Genomic DNA, 27,007 nt, shown 5'->3' with positions numbered 1-27,007 from the left:
GCCGAAGACGACAACCACGTAATCAGTGCAATTCGCTCGGTCTCATCACACCAGGACTGCCTTATTGTTGGCGACTTCAACGCACCATCAATAGACTGGAGCGATGTCGTCTGCTCATCAGCCGACCGGTTCGACCAGGCACTCCTCGACACAGTTGATAACTGCTTTTTAACACAGCATGTTGCAGCTCCGACACGCTTCCGCAGTAACCAACGCCCGTCTCTTCTGGACCTGGTACTCACGTGCTACCCGTCGTCGGTATCGTCTCTCATCATCCTCCCGCCGCTCTCCATGTCTGACCATGCGGTGCTCAAGTTCAACTGGCACGCAACAATTCCGGCCTTACAGAGCGTGATGCTTCCGAAGAGAAGGTTTGCTACCCTGAATCATCACGCACTGGAGGAGGCTTCCGAGGCTGTTGACTGGGCTTCCTTCATGGAGATCACTTCAGTCGGCGAGCTGTGGGCATTGTTCAAACAGTCCATACTCCGGGTGACTGAGCGCTCAGTACCATTGTCGATGCCACGGCACCAGAAGCACAAACCCTGGGCGACGCAAAAGGTGAAGCGGGAACGGACTCTCAGAGACGTTGCTTGGCGCGAATTCCAGGAACGAGGCACGGCAGCTGCATATGAGGTCTATAAGCAGCAACGAAATAGGGCAGTGTTCACTGAAAGGCAAGAGCGGAGCAAGTATGAGCTGAGGTTGGCGCAGTCATCTCGTGCAAACCCCAAGCGCTTCTTCGCCCATGTTCAAGCCAACAAACGTCTGCACAATCAAGTGGTTAAACTCAGGGATGCTGATGGAGTCGGTGTCACGGATGCAGAGGGGCAAAGCTCTCTTTTTGCTAGGGTGTTCGCAGGCATTTACAAAGCCGATGATGGGCGACCAGCACCCCCATTTGCTCGGGATGTTCCCCCAATGCCTGCAGTTGCCATTACACCTCCTGAAGTCTACCGAGCCTTGATGTGTCTGGACGCCACTAAAAGCCATGGTCCGGATGGTATTCACCCGAGGGTCCTCCAGGCACTCGCTCCGACCATAGCACTTCCCCTCGCATATCTCTTCACACTGTCCTTGCAATCAGGTGAAGTCCCCGAAGACTGGAGACGGGCCGTCATCTGCCCTATCTACAAGAAAGGAGACCGAGAGGACCCGTTGAATTACCGACCGGTCTCCCTCACTTCAGTAATCTGCAAAATGTTAGAATCAATTATCAAAACGTCCATGATGGCCCATCTCCAGATCACAGCGGCGATCTCCGATAGTCAGCATGGATTCGTGTCCAACAGATCCTGCCTCACCAACTTGCTGATGATGGAGGAATGGGTCACTCAATTAATGGACGATCGACAAATTGCCGACCTGGTCTTCCTGGACTTCGCCAAGGCGTTTGACTCGGTCAACCATCGCTTGCTACTCCGCAAGTTGGAAGCGTATGCGATTCACCCAGCGGTCGTGAGGTGGATTGATGCGTTTTTGGCTGGCCGCACCTTTCAAGTACAAGTCAATGGCATACTTTCAGAGACTCACAACGCCCCCAGCGGTGTCCCCCAAGGCTCCGTTCTTGGACCACTGCTGTTCGTGGTGTTTGTAAACGACCTGCCAGAGCACATCTCCCAGCGGGTTCTCCTCTTCGCCGATGATGTGAAGCTCGTTGCTCCCCGGAGCGACTACGAGGACCTGCGTAGGTGCCTTCATCATGTGTGGAGTTGGTCGAACCTGTGGGACCTGCGGCTCAATATCACGAAATGCAGTCATCTGGCTATTGGGGCTCCTCCTGATTCACCTCTTGACTTTGAACCGGGACGCCTGGAACTGGAACGAACTCAACGGTGCAAAGATCTGGGCATCATTGTCGACGACACGTTCAAACCAACGGCCCAATGCATCCAAGCAGCCAACAAAGCTCGCGGAGTTCTGTTCCTAATGTTCTGGTCCTTTGCCGTCATCACAGCAGACATCTTCCTTCCGTTGTATGTTTCCCTGGTGAGGCCCATTCTCGAGTATGGGATCCAAGCCGCATCACCGTACCTCGCCAAGGACATCCAGCATCTGGAGCGGGTCCAGAGGCTTGCAACGAGGATGGTCCGCGGCCTCAGGCTATTGTCCTACGAGGAAAGATGCCAGCGACTCAACCTGCCGACCCTTGAGGCTAGGCGTCTGCGAGGGGACCTAATACTGGCCTACAACATCCTCCACGGCATCTACAGCGTGCCCCGCGACCTCTTCTTCACGCCCGCACCTGATCGTGGTCTGAGGGGTCATCCGTGGAAGCTGTACCCTCGCGGGTTCCGGTTGAATCGGCGGAAGGCGGCTTTTTCAGTGCGCATCGCCGGTCCTTGGAACCGGCTTCCGCAGGGTGTGGTCGAGAAGCCGACGGTCGCCCAGTTCAAGCGGGCTCTGGATGACTTTTTGGCCGTGAACCAGTGACTACACCGCGTTTGTTGCACATTTCTTGTGTCTTGTTACATGGCCCTTAGCCTAGTGCTTTTTTTTTGCCAAATAAATTGAATTGAATTGAATTGAATTGAATTGAACACATTGGTTAAAAATACTTATTAATTCATAATACTAAGTTTGTTGCCAAGGATTTATTCATAAGACTTAAAAGAAACAAACGTGTATGTGTGTATGTTATCTATTAATTGGCAAAAATGACGAGAATCCCCCGTGTCATTTTTGAATCATGTTGATATAATTTGTCTGCTGTGAATTTGTCTCTGTTTGAAAAAGAGAAAAACAAGTCAAATTTTGTTTTATTTCATTTAATCTTCAGAATTTTCTATTAGCTTTGTAAACTACATTCTTCATATATATATATATATATATATATATATATATATATACATATATACATACATACACACATACACACATACACACATACACACATACACACATACACACACACACACATACACACACACACACACACACACACACATACACACATACACACACACACACATACACACATACACACATACACACATACACACATACACACATACACACATACACACATACACACATACACACATACACACATACACACATACACACATACACACATACACACATACACACATACACACATACACACACACACACATACACACACACATACACACACACACACACATACACATACACATACACATACACATACACATACACATACACATACACACATACACATACACACACACATACACACACACATACACACACACATACACACATACACATACACACATACACATACACACACATACACACACACACATACACACACATACACACACATACACACACATACACACACATACACACACATACACACACATACACACACATACACACACATACACACACATACACACACATACACACACATACACACACATACACACATACACACATACATACATATACATATATATATACAGTGGTACCTCGACATACGATCTTAATCCGTTCCGGGACTGAGATCGTATGATGAGATTCTCGTAACTCCAGCGGACGTTTCCCATTGAAATGAATGGGAAACACATTAATTCGTTCCAACTCTCTGAAAAAACACCAAAAACAGGATATTGGATTGGAAAAAATGTTTTATTTCTTCTAATTAGCCATCTATTAACAAAGTAACACATAACTAGTAGTTTAATAGTAATAAAATGTGTTTAATCTAACTAAAATTGGGCAGATTTCGCCGACGGGAGACAGAGACTTTTGGGGGCGTGTGGGGGGGGGGGGTTCGTTTTTTTTCCCACGACAACGCACTCGTAAAACGGAACAAACAAATTTAAATTAACTTGGATTAATATATACAGACACTCAAACATACGTTTAATGTAACTTTACACAAAACTGAAATCTAATTTTGTTGTAATCTTTTGTTACCTTCGTTTTCCGGGTTGGCGGTTTGCCACGCCTCCACCCTCACGTTCGCTATCGATGGGCTGTTTGCTGTTGTACTACGTATTCCCTTCAAAATACAGACGCTCCCCTACTTACGAACGAGTTAGGTTCCGAGCGATTGTTCATAAGTTGAATTTGTTTGTAAGTTGATTCAGTGCTATATTTTGTATTACAATTTATGTTCAAGGCCTATATAAGTATATTGGTATAAGGTTTATATAAGTGCATTTGTATGTTTAAGGCTTGTATAAGTAACATGCATTGGTTTGTACTGAAAAAAACATTTAATAAAATGGAGAGAATATTTACAGTACTGTATATATATATATAGAGAGAGAGAGAGAGAGATTTATGTGTTAGAAACTGTCCGAAAGAAGCGATCTAACGACGATTGCACAGTTTTCTTCTTTTTTCATCATAAATGATGCGGTAGCACTGTATGGCATCATTCAATTGATTTGCAAACTTTGTGCAACGTTCAATATTTGGGTCCTGCTGCTCGATCTTTCTGTTTATAAATGGTACTGATGGTCGAACGATTCAAGTTGTATATGTGCAACGCTCACCACTCTCACGGGCATCAAGCTTCGTTATTATTGTCACTCGTTTCAAATGAAATGGCTTGCCTCTTCCTTGCAACTCCCTCAATAGAAGCCTTTCGCTTTTTCCCAACCATATTCAATAATGGATGCACGAGATATTTAATGATACAAATGAAAAAGGTTCTTTGCGCACTGGAGATACGTTCACGCACTTCCGCATTGCAACGAAGAAGGTAGATGCCGGGTGAGCTGAGCCCTCACAGCGCCAGGTGTATTAGCGGCGGAAAGAAGCACTACTCGGAAAAAAATACAAAATCGAACTTACGAACATTTTTCGACATAAACGCAATTTGCAGACATGTTTGTATGTACCGTTGTTCGTAAATCGTATGTTCGTAAGTAGGGGAGCGTCTGTATTCCGAAAATGATTCACACAAATGCCAACGAGAAATAGTCTTGTAGTACATTTTAGCAATCGCTCCGCTGCTCATAAAGACCGGCTCGCAACTCCCTCGTTGAAATGGCTCTGGTTGCAACCGCTTTGAACAGCACCTATGAGAGAGAGAGAGTTGCGACCAGAAATATTACAAAGAGGGAATTGCGAGCCAGTGCCGCTACGGCCCGCCGGCACATTTGGGCCGGCCCTCTGAACAATACCAGATACGCTATCGGATTTTTTTCCTATTTGGCCTTGAAGACTGGGACGTTTTAATCTTGTGTTTGGTTCATTGCACCCCTGCTGAGTCCACAAATCATCCCAGTGAAGCGGGCCTTCGCATTGCTTCTTTGGTGACATGCGCGGGGAGAGTGTTTCCCTTTGATGCATGGGGCACTTCCACCGTTGCATGCGCGAGCAGAGTGTTAGCGAGACATCTGGACTCGTTTGAGAACGGAATAATGGCGAAAAGGTGAGTTAAGAGAAAAATTGATTCAGAATGCAGGGTATTTAACCTGCAGTGGACAAACGATTATTATTTTTTTCAATGCAAAGAAAAGGCTGTTTGTCTCATCTGTCAAGAGACGGTGGCAGTATTCAAAGAATACAATCTTCGCCGGCACTATGAATCCCGTCACAAAGACAAGTACGATAGTGTGCAAGGCCAAATACGAGCAGACAAACTCTCAAAGCTAAAAGTTGGACTATTATCTCAGCAGACTACATTTCTACGCCAAGCTCAGCTGAACCAGGCATCCGTTTGGGCCAGCTTTCGGGTTGCTAAACTGATAGCAAGCAACGGTAAGCCTTTCACTGACGGAGAGTTTTTTAAGAAATGTATGGATGTTGTCGTGGAGGAAGTCTGTCCCGAGAAGAAAGATGCATTTAATGCCGTAAGTCTGTCGGTGAGTACAATGACCAGACATGTTGAATAAATCGGGAGTAATGTATATGCCCAGCTGCAGCAGAAGACGAAAGAATTTGACTTTTTTTCATTAGCACTGGATGAAAGCACGGACGTGCAAGACACACCGCAACTGCTCATTTTTATTCGTGGAGTTAGCGCAAACTTTGAGATTTGCTAGGATCTGGCAGCCCTCCAAATTCTCAAAGGGACTACAACGGGAGAGGATATTTTTGACAAAGTGTGCCAAACCATGGAGAAGTTGGACCTGGACTGGTCAAAGCTAGCTAGCATCACGACTGACGGGGCTCCTAGCATGGTGGCCGAAACTTGCGGTCTAATAATGGGACGCATGAACCAGGAGTTGGAAAAAAGGGGTGTCACCGCCCCGCTACGAGTCCACTGCCGAATTCACCAGCAAGCACTGTGCTGCAAAATGTTGACGTGGGATTCTGTAATGACGGTTGTGGTGTCGTGCATAAACTTCAGAGCAAAGGGAGAAGATTGTGTATGGCACAACAGAAAGTTAATGTTCCATGGCTTTTTTTTTCTATGAAGAACCCAGAGGGAGTTATTTAGTTATTATTTATTTCATAAATAGTGTTATTTCCTGTTTTTTCTGTGAAGAACTCAGAGAGGGTTATTTAGTTATTATTTATTTCATTAATAGTGTTATTATTTGTTTCCTGACTTTTTTTCTGTAAATAACCTGGAAAGGGTTATTTGGTTATGTGTGGCTTTCTGGAAAACAATAAAAAATGTAAGCTCCCCTACGATCGATCGTCACACTTTTTCTGTTACAAACTGACACCGGCCCCCCATCGGAGAAGGGAAAAGTTATGTGGCCCTCACAGGAAAAAGTTTGGGGACCCCTGAGTTAAAGGATGTATAAAATCTAATTCCATCCAAAAAGCAAGAGCACCATGCATGCATGGTAAAGGCTCAGGGTATATACATGTAATCCAATAGGTCTGAAGTTGTCAATGACAGAATTTGGCAGAATAATCAATTGGCAGTGGTGGGATTTGACCCCACACCCCTGAGAGACTCGAGCTTAATCAAGCACCTTGGGCCACTCGGCCACACTAGACTCGACACTCATGCACAGAAATCTTAAAAGGTGAAAGAAAGATTAGTTTGATTTAAAGAGAAACAAGAGTAGTTTTCTAATAGTACAAGTTAAAGTAACTCAATGAAAAACTGAATCTATTGAACACAACAGTACTCATTGAACACAGGAAGCGTATTTACTGGGTTTTACTTTTTTTTTTAAAGAGGATTATTATATGTGAATTGAGTTTTTGTGTGAAATTGATTTGTGGTATTGACAAATGGGAGCTACTTTTATTATGTGTTTTAAATGTGTGTGCTCTTTTGTTTTAGGGAGTTGGACTTTCTGCACATTTGAAATAAATAGTAATGGAAATTAGAAAAATCCTTGAAGGGGTCTATAATTTAGAAGGCACTTTTTAAACATAATTCCAACAACACACCTTAATTTACGATAGCTATAGAGCTATAGTTATATTTTGCAATATTAATTCCAATGATTAAAAATCTATAATTGCTTAATTATATTTAATTCCTTGCATTGTTGGTCATTTGCTTCAAATATTGCCCATGAAAAGTGACAATTGATTACATCAGCATGAAGTAAAAAGTATATTCTAGATTTGTATGCCTGCAGAGCAGATTTTTCAGCAGTATCAAAGTAATAAAAAAAGACAAGTAAAATAAATTGTGATTTTTTTTGACCGGGCATGTAGGAAGGCCTAGGATCGAGGCATGTAACTTCATAGGTGAATTAAATCTGGTGAAACAGTACTAATGAAAACAGTGTGGAGTCACATGGTGCCCTGATTTTTTTTTACCACGAATAGAATAGGAATAAGGTGTCTCACTAGTGTGACTACAAAACAAAAAAGGTCTGAACAAAGGCACAACTCAAAATACAACTAGAACAAAATAGCACTTCTCTACAAATCATATTTTTATAATCTCTAACAAAATGATGCTTTGAAAATCTGAATACCAAATAGATTTTTTTTTAAAATACAAAGTTAAAAATGGGAAGCAAACATCTGGAACCTGTTTACAGAAAAATCTCATCTTCAGAGTAATATAAGTTAAAACATTCATGAACTAAGCAGTGGGTTTATAATCAAGTGTTAATTGATCATTCAATTGACATATTACATGGTACTTTATCACTACTTCATTTAACAAAGTCAGGTGTTTTTACCATGAAATGTGGCAATTGTTGCTCTCCGTCCCTTTAGAAATACACTGCAGGGCTGGTTGTGTTTGGAACTATCTGGGCCGGCGTGAACCACGTGACCACCTGGCGGCGAGATCAGAGGGTGTCGTGTATGTGTACTAATATCAACATAAAAGCCGCACCTTCAAAGAATGGCTTTTATTAAAATTGGTTTTATATATTATGCACATATACGGCGCAGTAGTAGTAGTAGTAGTAGTAGTGGTAGTGGTAGTAGTAGTAGTATTAGTAGTAGTAGTGGTAGTAGTAGTAGTAGAACTGGTAGTAGTAGTAGAAGTAGTAGTAGTACTGGTAGTAGTAGTAGTAGTGGTAGTAGTAGTAGTAGTAGTGGTAGTAGTAGTAATGGTAGTAGTAGTAGTAGTGGTAGTAGTAGTAGTAGTGGTAGTAGTAGTGGTAGTAGTAGTAGTAGTTGTAGTAGTAGTAGTTGTAGTAGTAGTAGTAGTAGTGGTGGTAGTAGTAGTAGTAGTGGTGGTAGTAGTAGTAGTAGTGGTGGTGGTAGTAGTAGTAGTAGTAGTAGTGGTGGTGGTTGGGGTTGTGCTATACATCCACTAGATCAGGGATGGCCAAACCGGTCCTCGAGGGCCGCTGTGGGTGCAAGTTTTTGTTCCAACCGATCCAGCACAGACATTTTGACCAATGAGATTTCTGAAGAAAACAAGAAGCACCTGACTGCAATCCACTGATTGCACTTGTAGGACACCCGATTGGTGAAAAGGTGTCATCTTGATGGGTTGGAATGAAAACCCGCACCCACTGCGGCCCTTTGTGGAATAGTTTGGACACCCCTGCACTAGATGGATCTAAGATAAAGGAATTTCATACCATGATGAACCAATGCAGTGTTACATCTACTTTAGAAAATAATTGGTTCCAGAAGATGTTTCGTAACCTGAATTTTTCACAAGTAGAGCAGCAATTTGCATGATCATTCATTCATCTTCCATACCGCCTGAAGAGTAAAAGTCTGTTGATTGTTCAAAAAGTCAAATCAAAAGCCTTTATTGTCATCATACACAGCTGCGTATAACAAAATTGGTGAAAGAACAATAATCAGCCCATGAGTTAATGGCAGTGGTGGGATTCGAACCCACGCCTCCTGAGAGACTGGAGCCTAAATCCAGCGCCTTGGACCGCTCGGCCACACCACCTTAGTGTTCTTCACTCGCATGTTGGTCCAAATGGTTCAAGAGCTAATGAATGAAAACAGGCAGAAATGTGACAACTTTAATAAACATAGCACTATGTGACTGTCAATGCGATACAAATAATGGCTTCTATCTCATTGAGGGTCCAGATGGGAAGAAGACAGTTTATCCATGGGAGGCCCAGGGTTATCTTCATGCTGACACAACCCTGTAGACAGCTGGGGACTGGGAGCCATTGACGCTGTGGTTATGGGCAGTTTTGCTGATGGTGATGCATGCTAGGCAGAGTTCTGTACGTGTTTTTATGGTACTGAACTTTCTTACGTTTCAAATGCACCCTTTAGTCCCCCTTTTGGAATTGAAAAGTTCCAACAAGAGGCCAGATTTGGGGTTCGCTGCGATGGAAGTCGGAGCCAAGGCTCTCCCATTGAGGTGACAATTGAAGGTCTGGAAGTCTTATGGGTGTGTCTGTGGTGGATGCAGGTGCAGTTCAAGGTGTTCTGGATCATCTTTGTTTAGTCCGCTCCAAGCAGTCCAAGGCGTTTGGCTTCTCTTTGTTTAGTCTAACTTAGGTTATCAGGAGCAAAGCATTTATACATCATTTTACTTTAAGCAAAGATAGCAAAGTAAGTTTAATGGTAAAGCAAAGCATATTCTTTGTTGCAAGCAAACTTATAATATGAAATAATCCTGACATTCCCCCTTTTTATAATATATTTGCACACAATCTAATTCCATTATGCCTAAATGTTAATAATTCCTTTTTATGACAAATATAATTCCACCAGGGGGGGTTGTGCAGGTTGGTATGAAAAAGAACAAAATCAATCTCGTCCAATTCGCTTTATGACAAGTGCAGCAATCCAGGTAGCGTCCACCTGTGTGGAGTTTGCATGTTCTTCCTGTGTGGGTTTCCTCCCACATTCCGAAAAACATGCATGGTAGGCTGATTGGACACGCTAAATTGCCCCTAGGTATGGGTGTGAGAGTGCATGGTTGTCCGTCTCCTTGTGCCCTGCGATCGGCTGGCCACCGATTCAGGGTGTCCCCCGCCTCTGGCCCGGAGACAGCTGGGATTGGCTCCAGCACCCCCTGCAAACCCTAATGAGGATAAAGCGGTTCAGAAAATGGGATGAGATGAGTTTCCCTGTTATCACACTAAACGTGTGTCGTTGTAGTTTGTTGTATATGTAAATGTATGTTACTATTGACATCCGACGTGTGTTTCCACTACTTTAGGTTGAATTATCTGGAATGAAGTCGTCCTTTGCGCCTGTTTAAGGAATATCGCTTCCCGGCCTTTTGACTAAGATCAAGTGTAGTATCTGTTCTTATCTGTTTAATATCTGTTATGTCTCCTAAATGGGGACCATATATTAAATTGATATTTGGGACTAGGTGATGGAATAGGAGCTTGATCCTTCCACTCCACGCATCATCCTGGTATTGCAGTATCTCCATGAGAGATGCAAACCCCTCTATTTGTCAAAATACATATACTAACTCTTGAAGTTCCTAAGTTTAATGATTGAAACGACAGAAGCGAATCTGAAATTTCATATATTATTCATGAGGATGAGGGGTGATTTAAATTAACAAATTAAAGCCTTTCTTTTGTTACAAAATCTAAGTTAAACAAGACTGTATAAACATTCACATTTGATATAATAATATATTGATTGACGATCATCATTTTTGACAGTACAGCTTGTTTAAATGCCTGCTCAGCGTCGAGGTGCCGCTCTTTTTGCTGTAATATGAAAGCAAAGCGCCACATTGACTGCATTCAGCATACATTTTTTCCCCAAGATAGCGTCGTATTGAGGATATATCAGTGGCGGGTGGTGCATTTTCTGGTAGTGCCTTCAACCTCTACTGCAGCTACAGCTGCGACACATAAAAAAATTATCAATAAATTAATGCACAAAAATGCGGTAAAATCCACTTCCTAGCAGCATTTCATGATTAAATACAAATACTGGAGCTTTTTAGACATTAAAACCAGGCCAGCGGGTGATTTTCCCGGGAAAAGACAGCGATGAACGTCAATGGCGTATGGGCAAACATTGCCGGAAAATGGGGTAAAATCCAGCCAAAAACCGCATTTATTGATTAAATACAAATACTGGACCTTTTTAGACATCAGAACCGGGCCCGGAGTATCATTTCCTTGGTAAAAAGACAGCGATGAACGTTGATACGTCCATACGTGAAATGACAAAAAATGCACTAAAATTAGGTAAAATCCACTTCCTAGCATCATTTATTGATTGAATAGAAATACTGGAGCTTTTGAGACATTACAACCAGGCCAGGGGGGTGATTTTTCCCGGGAAAAGACAGCAATGGACGTCAATGGCGAAACGGCAAAAATCTAACTGGGGTAAAATCCACATCCTAGCAGCATTTAGTGATTAAATACAAACACTGGAGCTTAAATATAAACACTGGAGCTTTTCAGATTTCAGAACTGGGCCCACAATTGAAATAAAATATTTAGGAATATAGCCATATTATACTCACCAAAAAATCTTTTTAACTGTACACAATATCCATCCTCCTTTCTTTCTTTCTTCCTTCTTTCCTATCACCATCGAAGCTAATGATGAAAGTCGAGCCTGTCCTGTCATATTTCCGGCATAGTCCGTTTTGAAAATGGCTTTAAATCAACACAACAATATATTTGCTTGTGCAGCTAAGTTAGCGCACTGAAAGTGGCGCACACACCATTTTCCCGGCTGTAACAGGCTTGCTTGCTTCGGAGTTGACTGCCCTTTCTTAATGATGTCCATTTTTTTTCTGGAAAAGTCAGTCTGGAAAATAGCTTTGTGAGCAAATCTGCCACCAAACCTATTTATTTTCCTCCGTCAGCCATTGTGGGTGGAGTTTGCGATCTCTGGCTGGCTCACTTTGGCCTAGGGCCGCCTACTAGCCAATCATAGTTGGTGAAAGCGATGATGTATCCCTATGCCTGCGAAATGGCCTTGTTGTCACCAAATCGAATTCTGATTGGTTAAAGCAACAGTCTTGTTGATGCTTGTTTAATGCAGCAGAGCCCGCAGAACTGATTGTGAAGGCCTTGAGGAAGATTTCTGACCCTGGCAACAAATAATGGCTGAAATGTGATTGGTTAAATGCTTCAATATGAAAACACACATCTGGAAGCATTAATGGACAAAATAAAATATATGATTCAGATATTTCTTAGGCCAGCAGAGAAGAAGATAAATTCCATTTAATAATAATAATAATAATAATAATAATAATAATAATAATAATAATAATAATAATAATAATAATCATCATCATCATCATCAGACATAGGCCCTGTCGTCATCATCAACAACAAAAGCCTACTTGTCATCACACCCAGAAACTGCGTATGACGAAATTGGTAGTGCTTCTCCATAAGGTGCATTTACTCGGCAAAAGACCTAAATAAGTGATAGTTACGGACTTGTAATTTGGCATTCTGCTGTTATGGATACAGGTCACTTACCTCTCACTGTCTTTCACTTACCTTCAGTCAGCTAGTAGGAGGCAGATCACCACCCAAACATCTTTTCATATTACCTCAGAAGGGAATGTGTGTTGTGTTACCGCAAATTTAGAGTTCTGATGGATGTGGGGAAAAAAACTGTCCTTAAGCCTATTTGTCCGTACTTTGTGGGACCTATAGCGTCTGCCAGAGGGCAGCAGCTGGAACAGATTGTGACCAGGGTGGTATGGGTCCCCTATGATGTTCCTGGCTCTGCTGAGGTAACAAGGGCTGGCAATGTCTTCCAGTGAGGGCAGAGAGCAGCCGACAATCCTCTGGGCAGTGTTAATCACTTTCTGCATGGCTTTTTTGTCTGCCGCCATGCTTCCAGCGTACCACACTGTGATGCCGTACGCCAGGATGCTCTCTACAGTGGTTCTATAGAAGGTTATCAGAAGCTTGGTGTCCAAGTTGTTCCTCCTAAGTACCCTGAGGAAATGGAGTCATTTCTGAGCCTTCTTCACTCCTGCCGTGATGTTTGTAGACCATGAGAGCTTATCCGTGACGTGGACCCCCAGGAATTTAAAATACTGGACCCTGTCTAAACATACTCCATTTATGCGGAGTGGGGCCAGATCTGTGCCGTGTTTGCGAAAGTCCAGGATTATTTCTTTAGTTTCCGTGGTGTTCAGTGTGAGATTGTTCACTGAGCACCACGGAGACAGTTTGTTGACTTCATCTCTGTAGGCCGACTCATCCCCTCCTGAGATGAGTCCGACCACAGTGGTGTCATCGGCAAATTTGATGATGGCGTTAGACTGGTGGGTTGGTGTACAGTCGTGTGTGTACAGGGAGTACAGAAGAGGACTCAGTACAATGCCTTGAGGGGAGCCAGTGCTCAGTGTAATGGAGGAAGAGAGGTGGGGACCAAGTCTAACAGTTTGTGGTCGGTTGGTCAAGAAGTTCTTTATCCAGCAGCAGATTGAAGAGGATAGTCCAAGGTGGGAGAGTTTGTCAGTCAGAATGTCCGGTTTTATGGTGTTGAAGGCTGAGCTATAGTCAATGAAGAGCATCCTCACGTGCTCTATGTAGAGGAGTGGTTCCCAAACTATCTTACCTGACGCCCCCTTCTTGCTTCCAGTAGACCCGCACGCCCCCCCCCCTCCCACTTCCTCTTTTGCTCATGTGAACTTATTTTATTTATTGCATTTATTTCTTAGCATTGTTCAGGAAAACAGATCTCTGTTTGTATTAAATTTTAATAATGAAAGCCACTCAAACAAATAATAGTACATTCCAGAGAGACATTTTTTCTAAGTAAACTAAACACATTTGGTTGAAAGGGAGCGAAAAAAAACTTTAGCAAACTGGCAAAATTGACTGGCAATTTTAAGAATCTAAATAAATTGAAAACATTACATATAATATTTGGAAAGACTCATGAGACCTAGGCACAATTTTATGAACTAATTTAATGAGATGGATGTTGTTGCTTCTTCCTCACGAGATCAGAAATCCTAGGTTTGAAGGATGACAGCGCACAACGCAAGTCATTTGCTACATCAAGTCGGTTCCGCTGTTTTGTTTTCAGGACAACAAGAGCCGAAAACCCTGCTTCACAAAGATAAGTTGAAGAAAAGGGAAGAATCACACGAAGTGCTTCTTCACCTACTTTTGGGTACATTGGAAGATATTTCAACCAAAACTCTTCTAACTTCATTGTTTCAAAGTCCCTTTTCGCGCTCGAGTCACATTTCAAATCGATGGCTTCCTCTTGCAGTGAGTCCAGTAACAACTCCACATCAGTGTTAAATGGATTCTGCACCAAAGTCCAAAGAGAATTCTCCATTGTGACCTCTGGAAAATAGCGCATAACTTCCTCAGCAAGGGAATCGAGATGAGATAAAACCTGTTTTGTGAAGTCATACTGCTCAAGTTTTCTCTTCTCAGATAAGAGCTCATTGAGATGTGAGAATATTGAAAAGTTCCCAACTTGTACTTTTCGTTTCCAAAGATTTTTTTCAGTGAAAGCTCTGATTACATCAGAGTGTGCAATGATGTTTGTACTTTTTCCTTGTAACTTCAAATTGAGGTTGTTGATAGCCTCAAAAAAGTCCACAAGGTATGCTAGTGAAAGCTGAAAGTTTTCCTCTGTGAATGCTTCATACAGTTTGTCTTGTTTCTGCCTCTGCAAGAAAATTTCCACTCCATCCTTGAGCTTGTAAAGACGACTCAGCATGTTTCCCTTGGAAAGCCAGCGGACTTCCGTGTGAAACAGGAGAGTCTTATAATCAGTGCCCAGATCTGAGCAAAGAGCTGCAAAAAGCCCAGAATTCAAAGAGCTATTCTTTACAAAATTCACCACTTTTATTGACAAATTCAAGGCACTGCGTAGATTACCTTGCAGAGTTTTGCTTGCTAGTGCTTGTCTGTGGATAACACAATGAGTCCCAGTTATAGCAGGATTTTTTTCCTTTGCCAGCTTTACGAATCCAGAGCGAGATCCAATCATTGCTGGGGCACCATCAGTACAAACAACGACTACTTGTTCCCATGAAAGACCATGCTCTTGGAAAAACTCATCAACTTTTGAAAAAACATCGATAGCCTTTGCTGTTGTCTCCAGTGTTGCTGAAAAAAAGAATTCCCTTTTTCACAGTTCCTTCATCCACAAATTGTGAATAAACAAGCAGCTGGCAGAGGTTAGCAACATCAGTAGTTTAATCACACTGTATTGCAAAAAAATGAGATGCTTTTATTTTGTCCAGAACTTGTTGTTTTATGTCTTCTGAAAGTTCGGCAATACGACGCTTTACTGTGTTATCTGACAAGGACATCTTTGATAACTTTCTTTGGTTTTCTTCCCCAAGCACAGTATTTGCAGCACTCAAAATGCAAGGTTTTACAAGAGTCTCCCCCACAGAGTGAGACTTCTTTGCTTTTGCAATAAGTAGTGACAGTTCGTAAGATGCTTCTGCTAGTTTCCACGTTTCTTTATGAAAAACACCGCTTGAGTCCAGCTTCATACAAGTTTGGCTGTGAAGAACTGCTTTGGCTTTTCTTTTAATGCTTCGTGGTTTGTGATCAAATGTCGCTCCAGACGACCAGGTCTTAAGGCATCATTGCTAAGGTCTGCATGGCATATGACACACTGATGGCGGTGAATTCCATTCCTCTCTGTAACAGTGAAGCCATACTTGATGTATTCATCCGAGTACTTTCTTTTCTTTGCTCCAAACATTTCTGCAAAGTGAAAATAGCAACAAATTAACAAAACACTACTATAACTACTACAACTATTATAACTGAAAAACTACCGTATTTTCACGCCTATTTGGCGCACCGTTTTTTACGCCGCAGTGTCAGTAACGAGTGGTATATCTGTATTTTAGACCCACAAAGCACGCACCATTTCATTAGACGCATATATATTATATATGGATTAAATATCGAAACGCAATAGCGCTGGCTACCGGAAGCAGCTTATTTTCGGGTTCCGGTGCGCAGTGACTGCTGGGAAATATAGTTCTTAGACGCTACACCCACACCCTAAAAACACGCTTTAAAAAGGCAACGGAAGCAAAACTGAGTTCGGCAGTGCTTTATTTGGACATTTTACAACTTACTCACGTCATCATCACCCACAAATTCATCAAAGTCCTAATTTTCTGTGTCTGAATCAAATAATTGCCCAAATGAGTCTTCCAAAAACGCTGGGTCCCGCGGTTGTAGTTCTTAAGCCTCCGGGAATGACGGCTAGCTCCGAGTTATTATATATAATATATATACATAGTTCACAGTCTATCTTTGAATGCTCTGTTGACGCCAACATTTAGCGGCAGGATTTCTTTTGTAAATACAGCCGAAATGACGGCCAGCACCAAATTAGTGTGGTCGCCAGGCGGCGTAATTCTCTTTACGCCTCCCTAGGGGGGCGCGCCCCCCAGTTTGGGAACCACTGATGTAGAGCAATTGCAATAGCATCCTCAGTGGACCTGTTTGCTCTATAAGCAAACTGGTGAGGGTCAACTGAGAGAGGGATTGTATTCCTGATATGGCGGGCTACCAACTTTTCAAAGCACTTCGTGATCACAGGCGTGAGTGCAACAGGCTTATAATCATTCATGCTGTCAATGTTTGGCTTTTTGGGGACAGGGATAGTGGTGGCAGATTTCAGACAGGATGGAATGATGGATTGTTGCAGGGACCAATTGAAAAGGCTTTGAGCACCTTCCCAGGTACGCTGTCTGGGCCAGAAGCCTTCCTGATGTTCACAGACCACATTACCAGTCTCACTTCCTGTTCCCGGAACTTCAGTGTATTGCTGCAGGGTGGTGGTGGGGGTGTTGAGACTGGGTCTGATTTGTCATTTATATTATAAATAAATAAATATTATATCTAAAATTGTACGGCCCACATGAAATCGAGTTGACGTTAATGCACCCTTGGGCTTTTTAAGTTTCCTGCAGTGATTTTTAACGATTTTTAAAGCTTCAATGTGGTCTTAGATGACTTGAAAATGATTTTGACGGATATTTAAGGCCGTAAGGTAGATAGTTTTAGACACGCCGGCGAAGCATAGATTGAGTTAAGTGACAAATTTTGCGCATGCGCGAATCAAGCGTCACTTCTTTCGATGGCATTCGCTTTATAAATGCAAGAGAGTGGGACATAGGAAATAAATATTCATCAAATGGTCTGACATGGTTTTAGCAAAAATATATTGCGCAGGTTTGAATTAAATTGAAAACTAAATTGAACATAAATCACTTGCGGCTAAAAAAGGAGGCGACGCTTAAAGTGCATGCGCAGAACAAATCGTTCATGATACGATCTAAATCATTCCACACTGGGGGAAACTCTTTAGAATTATCAATAATTACGTAAAAGTCCATCCAACAGACCCACGACACTTTGATGAAGTTTATTTCCTTATACTACACACTTTGGCCAAACGATACATTTTCTGTATCAGTCACGTAGTTGTTTCTTAAAGCAATACACACAACAATACGGGATTTCTCTCTTGAGCTATCGGCACAGTGCTGACGCACTAGCGTCGCTCGTTCCATCACTATTTATCAGCAAAACATGCTTTAGCTTAGTCCAGCTAGCAGCTAACAAAGAAACAAGTCGTCGAATAGCTTGTTTATACTTTAGCTTAATTTAGCTAGCAGCTATCAAATGAACAAGTCGTCGAAGAGCTTGTTTATGCTTTAGCTTAGCTAGCAGCTATCAAAGGAAAGGGTCGACGAAGAACTTGTAGGTTTCCTGGCTATTTTAGCTCAGCATAGCTAGCAGCTATCAATTAAACAAGTCGTCGAGGTGCTTGTTTATGCTTTAGCTTAGCTAGCAGCTATCAAAGGAACAAGTCGACGAAGAACTCGTTGTAGGTTTCCTGGCTATTTTAGCTCAGCATAGCTAGCAGCTAACAAAGCCGCCGCCATCATCAGAATTCACGTGTGGAAATGTCGGGCAGAACACAACGGCCAAAGCTCCAGGAGGAACTTTCTGTGGTCAAACTGGAGCATTCAACTCACGAGCAATCGACAGTCTGTCACATAACGCATGAGAAAGTTGTTCTTCGTAGACTAGAAGGTGGGTTCACTTTTTATTTCCATATATTCCCTTAAAGGTATTCTCTTGACATGACACTATAGTAGCTTACGTACATTTTCAAGAATTTGCACTAGCATCATTCGAAGAAAGACGTAATACATTATATTTCCATTTAAATGTAACCACTCAATGAGGGAAAGAATGAGTCTCAAGGCGTGTTAATACTTAACAACGGCAGAAAACAGGAGCTTTCCTTTTATTGTATCCTTATCACAAACAATGTATTTTTCTTGATGACGCAACGCGCGAGCGCCCCCCAGAGGCGTTTAAGAGTCATTTCTGCTACTCGCCCTCCATTTTTAGCTACATCATGGTGTCAAGGTGGCGGCCCGGGGACCAAATCTGTCCCGCCGCATCATTTTGTGCGGCCCGAGTAAATAAATCATGTGCCAACTTTCTGTTTTAGGATCAAATTCAAAAGAAGATTATAGATGTTTATTATAGTTCCTGTTTTTCCCCTTTTTAAATCAATAACTGCAATTTTGTATCCATTTTTCTTTTGGTGTTTTAGGTCAAAAAGCATTTTGTAAAATCTAAAAATAAATATATATAAATATTTTCGGTTTTCCATTTTAATATTGAATATAATTTTAAAAAAAGTTGATTATTTAAATAAAAAAAACTATATTGGGGCAATATTAGGGAATATTTAGGGTTTTTGATCCAGTTCTTATAATCCAATTTAAAAAAATAATCTAAATATATCTAAAATGGTCTGGCCCACATGAAATCGAGTTGATGTTAATGCGGCCTGCGAACAAACCCGAGTTTGACACCCTTCGGCCACATGCTTGAGTGACATAACACTTACTTGCATGCTGTGAATTGAAAATTCAAAAAATAGAGATGTAGATGCACTAAACAACAACGAGAGCAGCGTTCAAACAAAGGTGTCAAAGTTGCGGCCCAAGGGCCAAATCTGGCCCACTGCCACTCCGTGGTGCGGCCTGCAAAAGTACTTCATATTTAATGCTAAAATTCAAATGTAGCTTATAAATTATAAATAAATAGAATATTAACTATCATCAGAGATCATCACTAAATCACTCCGCACAGACATTGAGGTATGGTCCTCCAAGGCACAAGCGCTTCACCTCATAGAACTAAAAGTACCATCAGTGGAGGGGATCGAGACCACCTTCGAGCGCAAGAAGGCTGAATACTTGAATCTGACAGCCGAGTACCAGAAAATTGTCTGGAAATGCACCATCTACCCAGTCGAGGTTTGCTGCCGAGGCTACGTTGGGCTTCTCCCACAGTTTTTAATCCCAACATTCATTCATTTTCTGAAATGCTAAATCTTGTATAGGGGGTGCTGCAGCCTATCCCAGCTGCCTTTGGGCCAGAGGCGAGGAACACCCTGAAACGGTGGCCAGCCAATCGCAGAGCACTAGGAGAAAATCAACCTATCACGCTCACACTCATACCTAGGGGCAATTTAGAGTGTCCAATCAGACTATAGCTCTATTTCAATCTCATTAATCCCCCAAATAATAATAGACCTGCTACTGAATAAAAGATAATGTTTTTTTAATGCCTCCCCTTTGGTGAAAGCATTTTAACTACATTAAAATCTAAAACATAAAAGAGAATGTTTACAGTGAAAAGGCTCCAAAAAAGATTTGACTAATTTTAAGGAGCGACATCACCAGTGAAGAAACTTTTCTGACCAATAGTCCCTTACTTTGAAAAATGCACCTATAAACAGTTTTCAACTCATGTTGCTGTTGACGAGAATACTACAGAAGTAAGTACTGCATTGTGACGAAATGAATGTATGGCGCCTTTGGTTTGGTTTCATTTCTGTGAACAAGAAATGCAGTCATTTTATAATTGGAAAATGGTTTATCATTTATCTTTGTGTCTTTGCAGGTTTCAGAAATGATCTTGGTGCTGATGGGCAGGAGTCTGTTGACCTTGAAGGGGAAGTTGAGCGCCCCCAAATCAAAGAGGAGGAGCCAGTGTTCCCTCAAAAACAAATGGGAGACGAGCAACATCCAATCAAAAGGGAGAAAGATCATTTCACCTGGTCATTTGGTGAATTTGTGAACAGGGAAGATGTTCTGGGCGTGGCCAGCGGAGAGGTGGAGCCTGCAAACACCAAGAAACACAAAGAGGAAGAGCCAGAGTTTCCTCAACACCAAATGAGAGAAGAGCAACCTCCAATCAAAAACGAGGAATGTGTCAAATGGTCAACTGGTGAGCCTTTCAAGAGTGAAGATGATCTGGGTGGGGCCAGCGGAGGGGCGCAGCCTCCGCATGGCAGCGGCTCAATAGAAGGATGGGAAGCAGAAAATTTAATTGCTCCTTTATCAGATAGCGACGACTTGCTTTTTGACGATGATGGCGGTGAAGGTGTTAAGAAAAATCCCAGTGGCAACAAACTTTGCAAATGCTTTCAGTGTGGGAAAACTTTTGGGAAAAAGTCTTCTTTGAAAACACATATGAGAAGCCACACTGGCAAAAAACCCTTTTCGTGCTCAGTTTGTGGTCAAGCCTTTTCTCAAAACCACCACCTAAAAACACACAAAAGAACCCACACTAGTAAAAAACCATTTTTGTGCTCATTTTGTGGCCGACGCTTCACAGAAAAAAGAGCTTTCAAAATACACATAAGAAGCCACACTGGTGAAAAACCATTTTTGTGCACAGTATGTGGTCAGGCGTTCACACAAAAGGGAAATTTAAAAACCCACACGAGAACCCACACTGGTGAAAAGCCATTTTTGTGCTCAATTTGTGGTCAAACATTCACTCACAAGGAAGGCTTAATCGTCCACACAAGAACCCACACTGGCGAAAAACCATTTGCCTGCTCAATTTGTGGTCAATCATTTACACAGAAGGGAAGCTTAAAAGTGCACACAAGAACCCACACTGGTGAAAAACCGTTTTCCTGCTCAATTTGTGGTCAAACATTCACACACAAGGTAAGCTTAAAAATCCACACGAGAACCCACACTGGTGAAAAACCCTTTTCGTGCTCGGTTTGTGGTCAAGCATTCACAGATAAAGGAAGTTTAAAAATACACACAAGATCCCACACGGGTGAAAAACCATTTTCGTGCTCATTTTGTAGCCAAACATTCACACACAAGGAAAGCTTAAAAACGCACACAAGAACACATACTGGTGAAAAACCTTTTTCCTGCTCAATTTGTGGTCAAACATTCACACACAAGGATAGCTTAACAACCCACACAAGAACCCACACTGGTGAAAAACCGTTTTCGTGCTCGGTTTGTGGTCAAGCATTTACACGGAAGGGAAACTTTAAAGTCCACACAATAACCCACACTGGTGAAAAACCATTTTTGTGCTCAGTTTGTGGTCAAGGCTTTTCTCGTCAGGAAAATGTAAAAACCCACATAAGAACCCACACTGGTGAAAAACCATTTTTGTGCTTGATTTGTGATAAAGCTTTCTCGCTAAAGCACCATTTAAAAAGCCACATGAGAACCCACAATGCTGAGAATTTATTTCCTGCCCATTTAATCTTCGAACATTTTCACAGAGGGGAACCTGAAAAGAAGACTTAACAACCCGCATTGGCGAAAAGCTCTTTCTTTGCTCAATTTGTGGTTCAACATTACATCACAAGAATACCTAAAAAATACCCATAATAACCCCCATTGGTTAAAAATACTTAATAATACATAATACTAAGTTTGTTGCCAAGGATTTATTCATAAGACTTAAAAGACACAAATGTGTGTGTGTATTATCTATTAATTGGCAAAAATGACGAGAATCCTTCGTGTCATTTTTGAATCATGTTGATAAATATAGTCTGATGTGAATTTGTCTCAGTTTGAAAAAGAGAGAAAAACAAGTAAAATGTTGTTTTATATCATTTAATCTTCCAAATTTTCTATTAGGTTTGTAAACTAAATTCTTTACTTTTTTCATTTTGGAGTAGTTCTATTCCAATTTTATATTTATACAAACTGATTTGATTTGTATGTACAGTATTTTCACAACTATAAGGCCGTATTATTAGGCGCAGTCTCAGTAACGGGTGCTATTTCTGTATTTGACACATACACAAGGCGCACTGTATTTATTATTGGACCCAGCTAGGCATGGCAAAACATACGCCAGCTTAAACATACGAACACACGCTAAAAACGTTTTTAAAAAATCAACGGAAGCAAAATTGAGTTTGGTTGTACTTTATTTAGCCATTTTACATTGTACTCACGTTTTTTGATCAATCAGCACCCACAAATCCATCAGTCCTCGTTTTCTGTGTCCAAATTGAACAATTGTGCAAATGATTCATCAAAAACGCTGGGTTCCCTCTCGTCGTTGTCAGAGTCACTCATATTGTCATGTGCCTCCACAGAAATGATGCCGGCTTTGGCAATAGCTCGAACAACAGTGCAAGCAGACACGTTTGTCCAAGCGGCCACAATCCATTTGCAAATAGTGGCGTAACTAGCCCGGCGCGGCCTCCCACTCTTCATAAAGCTGTGTTCGCCATCTATCATCCAATGTTCCCATGCCGCTCGCAACTTTACTTTGAACGCCCGGTTGATGCCGATGTCCAGCAGTTGGAGTTCTTTAGTTAAACCTCCGGGAATGACGGCAAGCACGGAGTTCATTTGCTTGACTTGGTTTTTCACCTCTGCTGTGAGATGGGCACGCATGGAGTCGCAAATCAAGAGTGACGGCGAGGCTTGGAAAAAGCCATCCGGTCTCTTAACATACACCTCACCTAGCCAATCTCTCATTTTCTGCTCGTCCATCCAGCCCTTTTGGTTTGCTTTCACGATGACGCCGGCTGGAAACTTTTCTTTCGGCAGCGTCTTTCGCTTCAAAATCACAATAGGTGGTAGTTTCTGACCATTAGCATGACAACCAAGAACGACTCTAAAAGCTGACTTCTCGTGCCCCATTGTGCGTATCGCTACCGTGCTGGTCCCCTTCTTCTCCACAGTGTGGTTCACCGGGATGTCAAAAGTCAGCCGGATCTTGTCCATGTTGGTTATGTGGTTAGGCTGTATACGTTTGTCGGTAATCTTACTGCAGTAGGTGCGGAAAATGGCTAGCTTTTCAATGTAGTCCGCTGGAAGTTGCTGTGCCACGGTTGTCCTCGCTCTAACGGATAGATGGTGTCGTTTCATAAAGCGAAAGCACCAAGACGGACCTCCTTGAAAATGTTCAATTTTCAATTCTTACGCTAGTGCTTTTGCCCTCAGTCGAATGGTGACTGTGGAGACGTTTCTCCCAACTGCACTTTGATCAAGAATCCACCGCTCCAGTTGGTCTTCCAAGTCAGGCCACCTTGGCTTGTTTCCACGGAAACTCAGCTTCGTCTTCTTGACTTGCCGAAACTCGTTCTCCCGCTTCCTCCATTTGCGAACCATGGATTTGTTGATCTTAAATTCCCTCGCGGCTGCTTGATTCCCATGTTCCTCTGCATATTTGATGGCTTGAAATTTGAACTGAGCTTCGTAAGCGTGTCTCTTTTTCATTTTCGGGGATCCTTAGAAACCAAACCGAAGTTGTTTTGCAATGATGCACATACCCACACTATATACTGGTACCTGCTAGGGGCGTGCCTTTAGCGTCTTCTTACACGCACACCCTTCACTCATTGGCAGACTTCCGCATGGCTGTCGTCACCCATGTCTGCCTTTTCTCTATACAACCAGCGTGTCGGCCAGAAGTAATCTCAGTCAGGCTTTGGAACTCGGCGCATACACTAGGCGCTCTGTCTATTTTGGAGAATATTGAAGACTTTTAAGTGCGCCTGATAGTCGTGAAAATACGGTAAATAGACCTGGCAGTTGGTATATGAAGTCAAATGTGTTTTTTTTTAAATTTTTTATTTTAATGTTGAACAAACTGCTGCAACCAAGATGGTGCCGTTCAAGTGGCAGCTGGTGGCGGTAGCTCCGCCCACTCTTGTTCGTTTTGTGTTTTTGCTGCTTTTCTGTCTTAGCGATTTGATTTGGTGATTCTTAATGATCCCATTTACTTTGATTTGCTTTGTACTTTGTGCTTTTGCTTTGTTGTTCTGCGGCCTTTGCGACTGTACTGTCTAACTTGTAACTGTGTTTTTTCTGTATCTGTATTCCCCCTTCCTGCTACTGTCACAATGAAATTTCCCGAATATGGGATGAATAAAGTTATCCAATCCAATCCAAACAGATAATACTCAATATTCTTATGTATAATCTGTGAGTGGATCTGCCTCGCCCTTAGTCTCTTGCCATGGTTCACCTTCCCATAGGGGAAGTTGGAATGGCCTTCCATGAACTAAAAGGTGTTAACCCTGAGCTAGTTGGTACTATCCTCATATATGTTTTGACCAGTAATAGGCATTCTGGCCATGGCTTCTTTGTCTCTTCCATGGTTTTCTTGAGCCTTAGTTTCATCATACCATTCGTTCTCTCTACCAGTCCTGCACTTTGCGGATGGTACGAGCAGTGTTTTTTCAGACTTATTCCTAGATGTCTTGCCATGTGTTGTACTATGCTGTTTACAAAATAAGCTCCATTGTCACTCCAGATGATTCTGGGGATCCCATGCTCTGGGATTATGTGTTTACAGATGGCTTTAGCCACCGTTAATGCGTCTGGTGATTTTGCAGGAACTATTTCAGTCCATTTTGAGACTGAATCAATCAAGACAAAACAGTATTTATACTGGTTGCTTCTGGATAATTCAATGAAATCCATGTGTTTAATTTCAAATGGGTAGGTACCTGTTGGAATAATGATTAATACCTTTAAATCATTATTAGTAATATTTAATTAAAATTGGAAGACATCTTTCACATATCTGGTTACAACTTGCAAAGAGCCACACTCATAATGCGCCTTTGTTCCTGAGCATTTCTGACGTGCAGTCTCCTCTTCTCTGTATTTAGTCGCACATAACTGAAAACATTTCAATGTAATCTGATTCAAAACAATTGCCATTATTAGATTGAAACCAAAACACCTGTGTAAGAATTTGCAGTATAATAATAGCATAATAATTTCTTTATAAGGTAAACTGCCGGCGCCCCAGACAAAACAATTTATGAGTCCTTCGTAGATCATTGCGAACTTGCATCTGGGTGTCTGGGTTGCGAGGGCTATCTCCCAGTAACAGTCCTTGGAGGGTGAGGTGTTATGTCAACAAGCTGGAGCCAGCGGGGTGACCTCGAGTTTGTCACAGTCTCAAATTAAAGACACTCATACAAAATTAATTAAAATGCATACATCTATAACATCATCATAGCCTTATTACTTATTAAAAATGCTTACAAAACATATAGAAACATCCCATAATAAATCCAACAGTACCTTTTGGGCATTGGCCTCGTTTGGGCCTGAGGTTACCTTGCACATAATGTCTGCAACAAGTTAAACAGTTCCTACCAAAATTTTTAAAGTAGGTATTTAGACCTGTTGGCACATGGAACACACGCTGTGCCATGTCCATCATCCCCCCTGTTGCGACATGAGACTTTCCATGGCTCAATTTTGCTACCATTCGGAATAAATTCTTTGGTAAGCACGGTAGGCCTTTCGCTGTGTATAGGCCGTCTGCAGACTGTTCTGCGCCTTCATGTATCCATGCATCTTTTTATTTCTGTGGTGCAATGTTTCGCATACCAAGTAATACTGTTTTTGGGATTGATTCATTTTTGTTGTTGTTGTGTATACTGTGAAGTAAGTGTTTGTGCTGCTATATCTGCTCTAGCATTTCCTCTACTGATCCTGTCGCTGCTTTTAGTATGTGCCTTACATTTGCATACAGCTATGTGGCTGGGAAGCAGTACTGCGTTAAGTAATTTTTTTCAGCAGTTCGGCATGTTCTACTGATTTGCCTGTGGATGTTTTCATCCCTCTTCTATTCCATTGTGCAGCAAATACATGTAGAGTGGAGTGTGCATATTGTCTGTCTGTATAAATGGTGACCTTTAGACCTTTGTTAATACTATAAATTCTGCAGTTTGAGATGAGAGATTAGATGGCAGTTATTCTGCACATAGGACTTTGTTGTCTGTAACGACTGCAAATCCTACTTGATTTTTCCTTTGTTCTGGTTTGGATGCTGATCCATCTACGTATACATAAGTGCTGTGTGGAATAGGAGTGTCTTTTAGATCTGGTCTTGTTTTGCAGCCTTCGTTGGTTCTTTCATCACATTGGTGTGGATCTCTGTCTTCTTCAGTTGGTATTAACGTTGCTGGGTTCATGATATTGCATCGCTTAATGGTGAGATGGGGTTGCGATAACAATGTGGCTCTAATGGCCAGGTGTCTTGCTGGTGACAGGAATGACATTTTTGTTCGTGTTATCAGTAGATCCACTTCATGAGGGACTTGGAGTGTGAGTGGATGGAACAGTACAAGTTCAGCTGTCATCTGGACGGCTAATGCTGCTGCGCACACTGCTAGTACATGGGGGTAGAGCAGATGCAACTGGGTCCAGTTGTTTTGAGTAGAACGCTACTGGTTTCATCTTTGTTCCATGTGGTTGTAGTAATACTGATGTCATGAACGTCCCTTTGCAAGTCACTGTTTGGGTGAATTGTTTTTTATAGTCAGGAAGCGCCAGGACTCCTGATTCCAAGATTTGTTGCTTGACTTCCATGAATGTTCGGTTTCCTTCTTCAGTCCATGTTACTGGGTTCCTCATTGTCATCTCAGTAGCATAGATCATGTCTAGCAAAAGACC

The 27,007-nt window shown here is 42.0% G+C and overlaps 2 non-coding genes and 1 pseudogene across 3 annotated transcripts in view; 2 read left to right on the top strand and 1 right to left on the bottom strand.

Moving 5' to 3' along the window:
• The window catches only part of LOC144065907 (uncharacterized), a 215,196-nt pseudogene extending 193,411 nt beyond the window's left edge, over nt 1-21,785 (top strand). Inside the window, exon 2 of the transcript XR_013297349.1 lies at nt 20,202-21,785. The product of XR_013297349.1 is annotated as an uncharacterized LOC144065907 (transcript). The remainder of the gene's footprint in view (nt 1-20,201) is intronic.
• trnal-uag (transfer RNA leucine (anticodon UAG)) lies at nt 9,154-9,235 on the bottom strand. The gene has a single exon. It is a non-coding gene; the product is annotated as a tRNA-Leu (tRNA).
• On the top strand, nt 10,519-10,709 carry LOC144066383 (U2 spliceosomal RNA). The gene has a single exon (XR_013297556.1). It is a non-coding gene; the product is annotated as a U2 spliceosomal RNA (small nuclear RNA).
• Nucleotides 21,786-27,007: the final 5,222 nt, after the last annotated feature.

This window comes from Stigmatopora argus, chromosome 20, assembly GCF_051989625.1.
Source record: "Stigmatopora argus isolate UIUO_Sarg chromosome 20, RoL_Sarg_1.0, whole genome shotgun sequence".
Taxonomy (NCBI): domain Eukaryota; kingdom Metazoa; phylum Chordata; class Actinopteri; order Syngnathiformes; family Syngnathidae; genus Stigmatopora; species Stigmatopora argus.
Note: the sequence above shows the minus strand (reverse complement) of the source record. Positions and strands in the feature narration are given on the sequence as shown.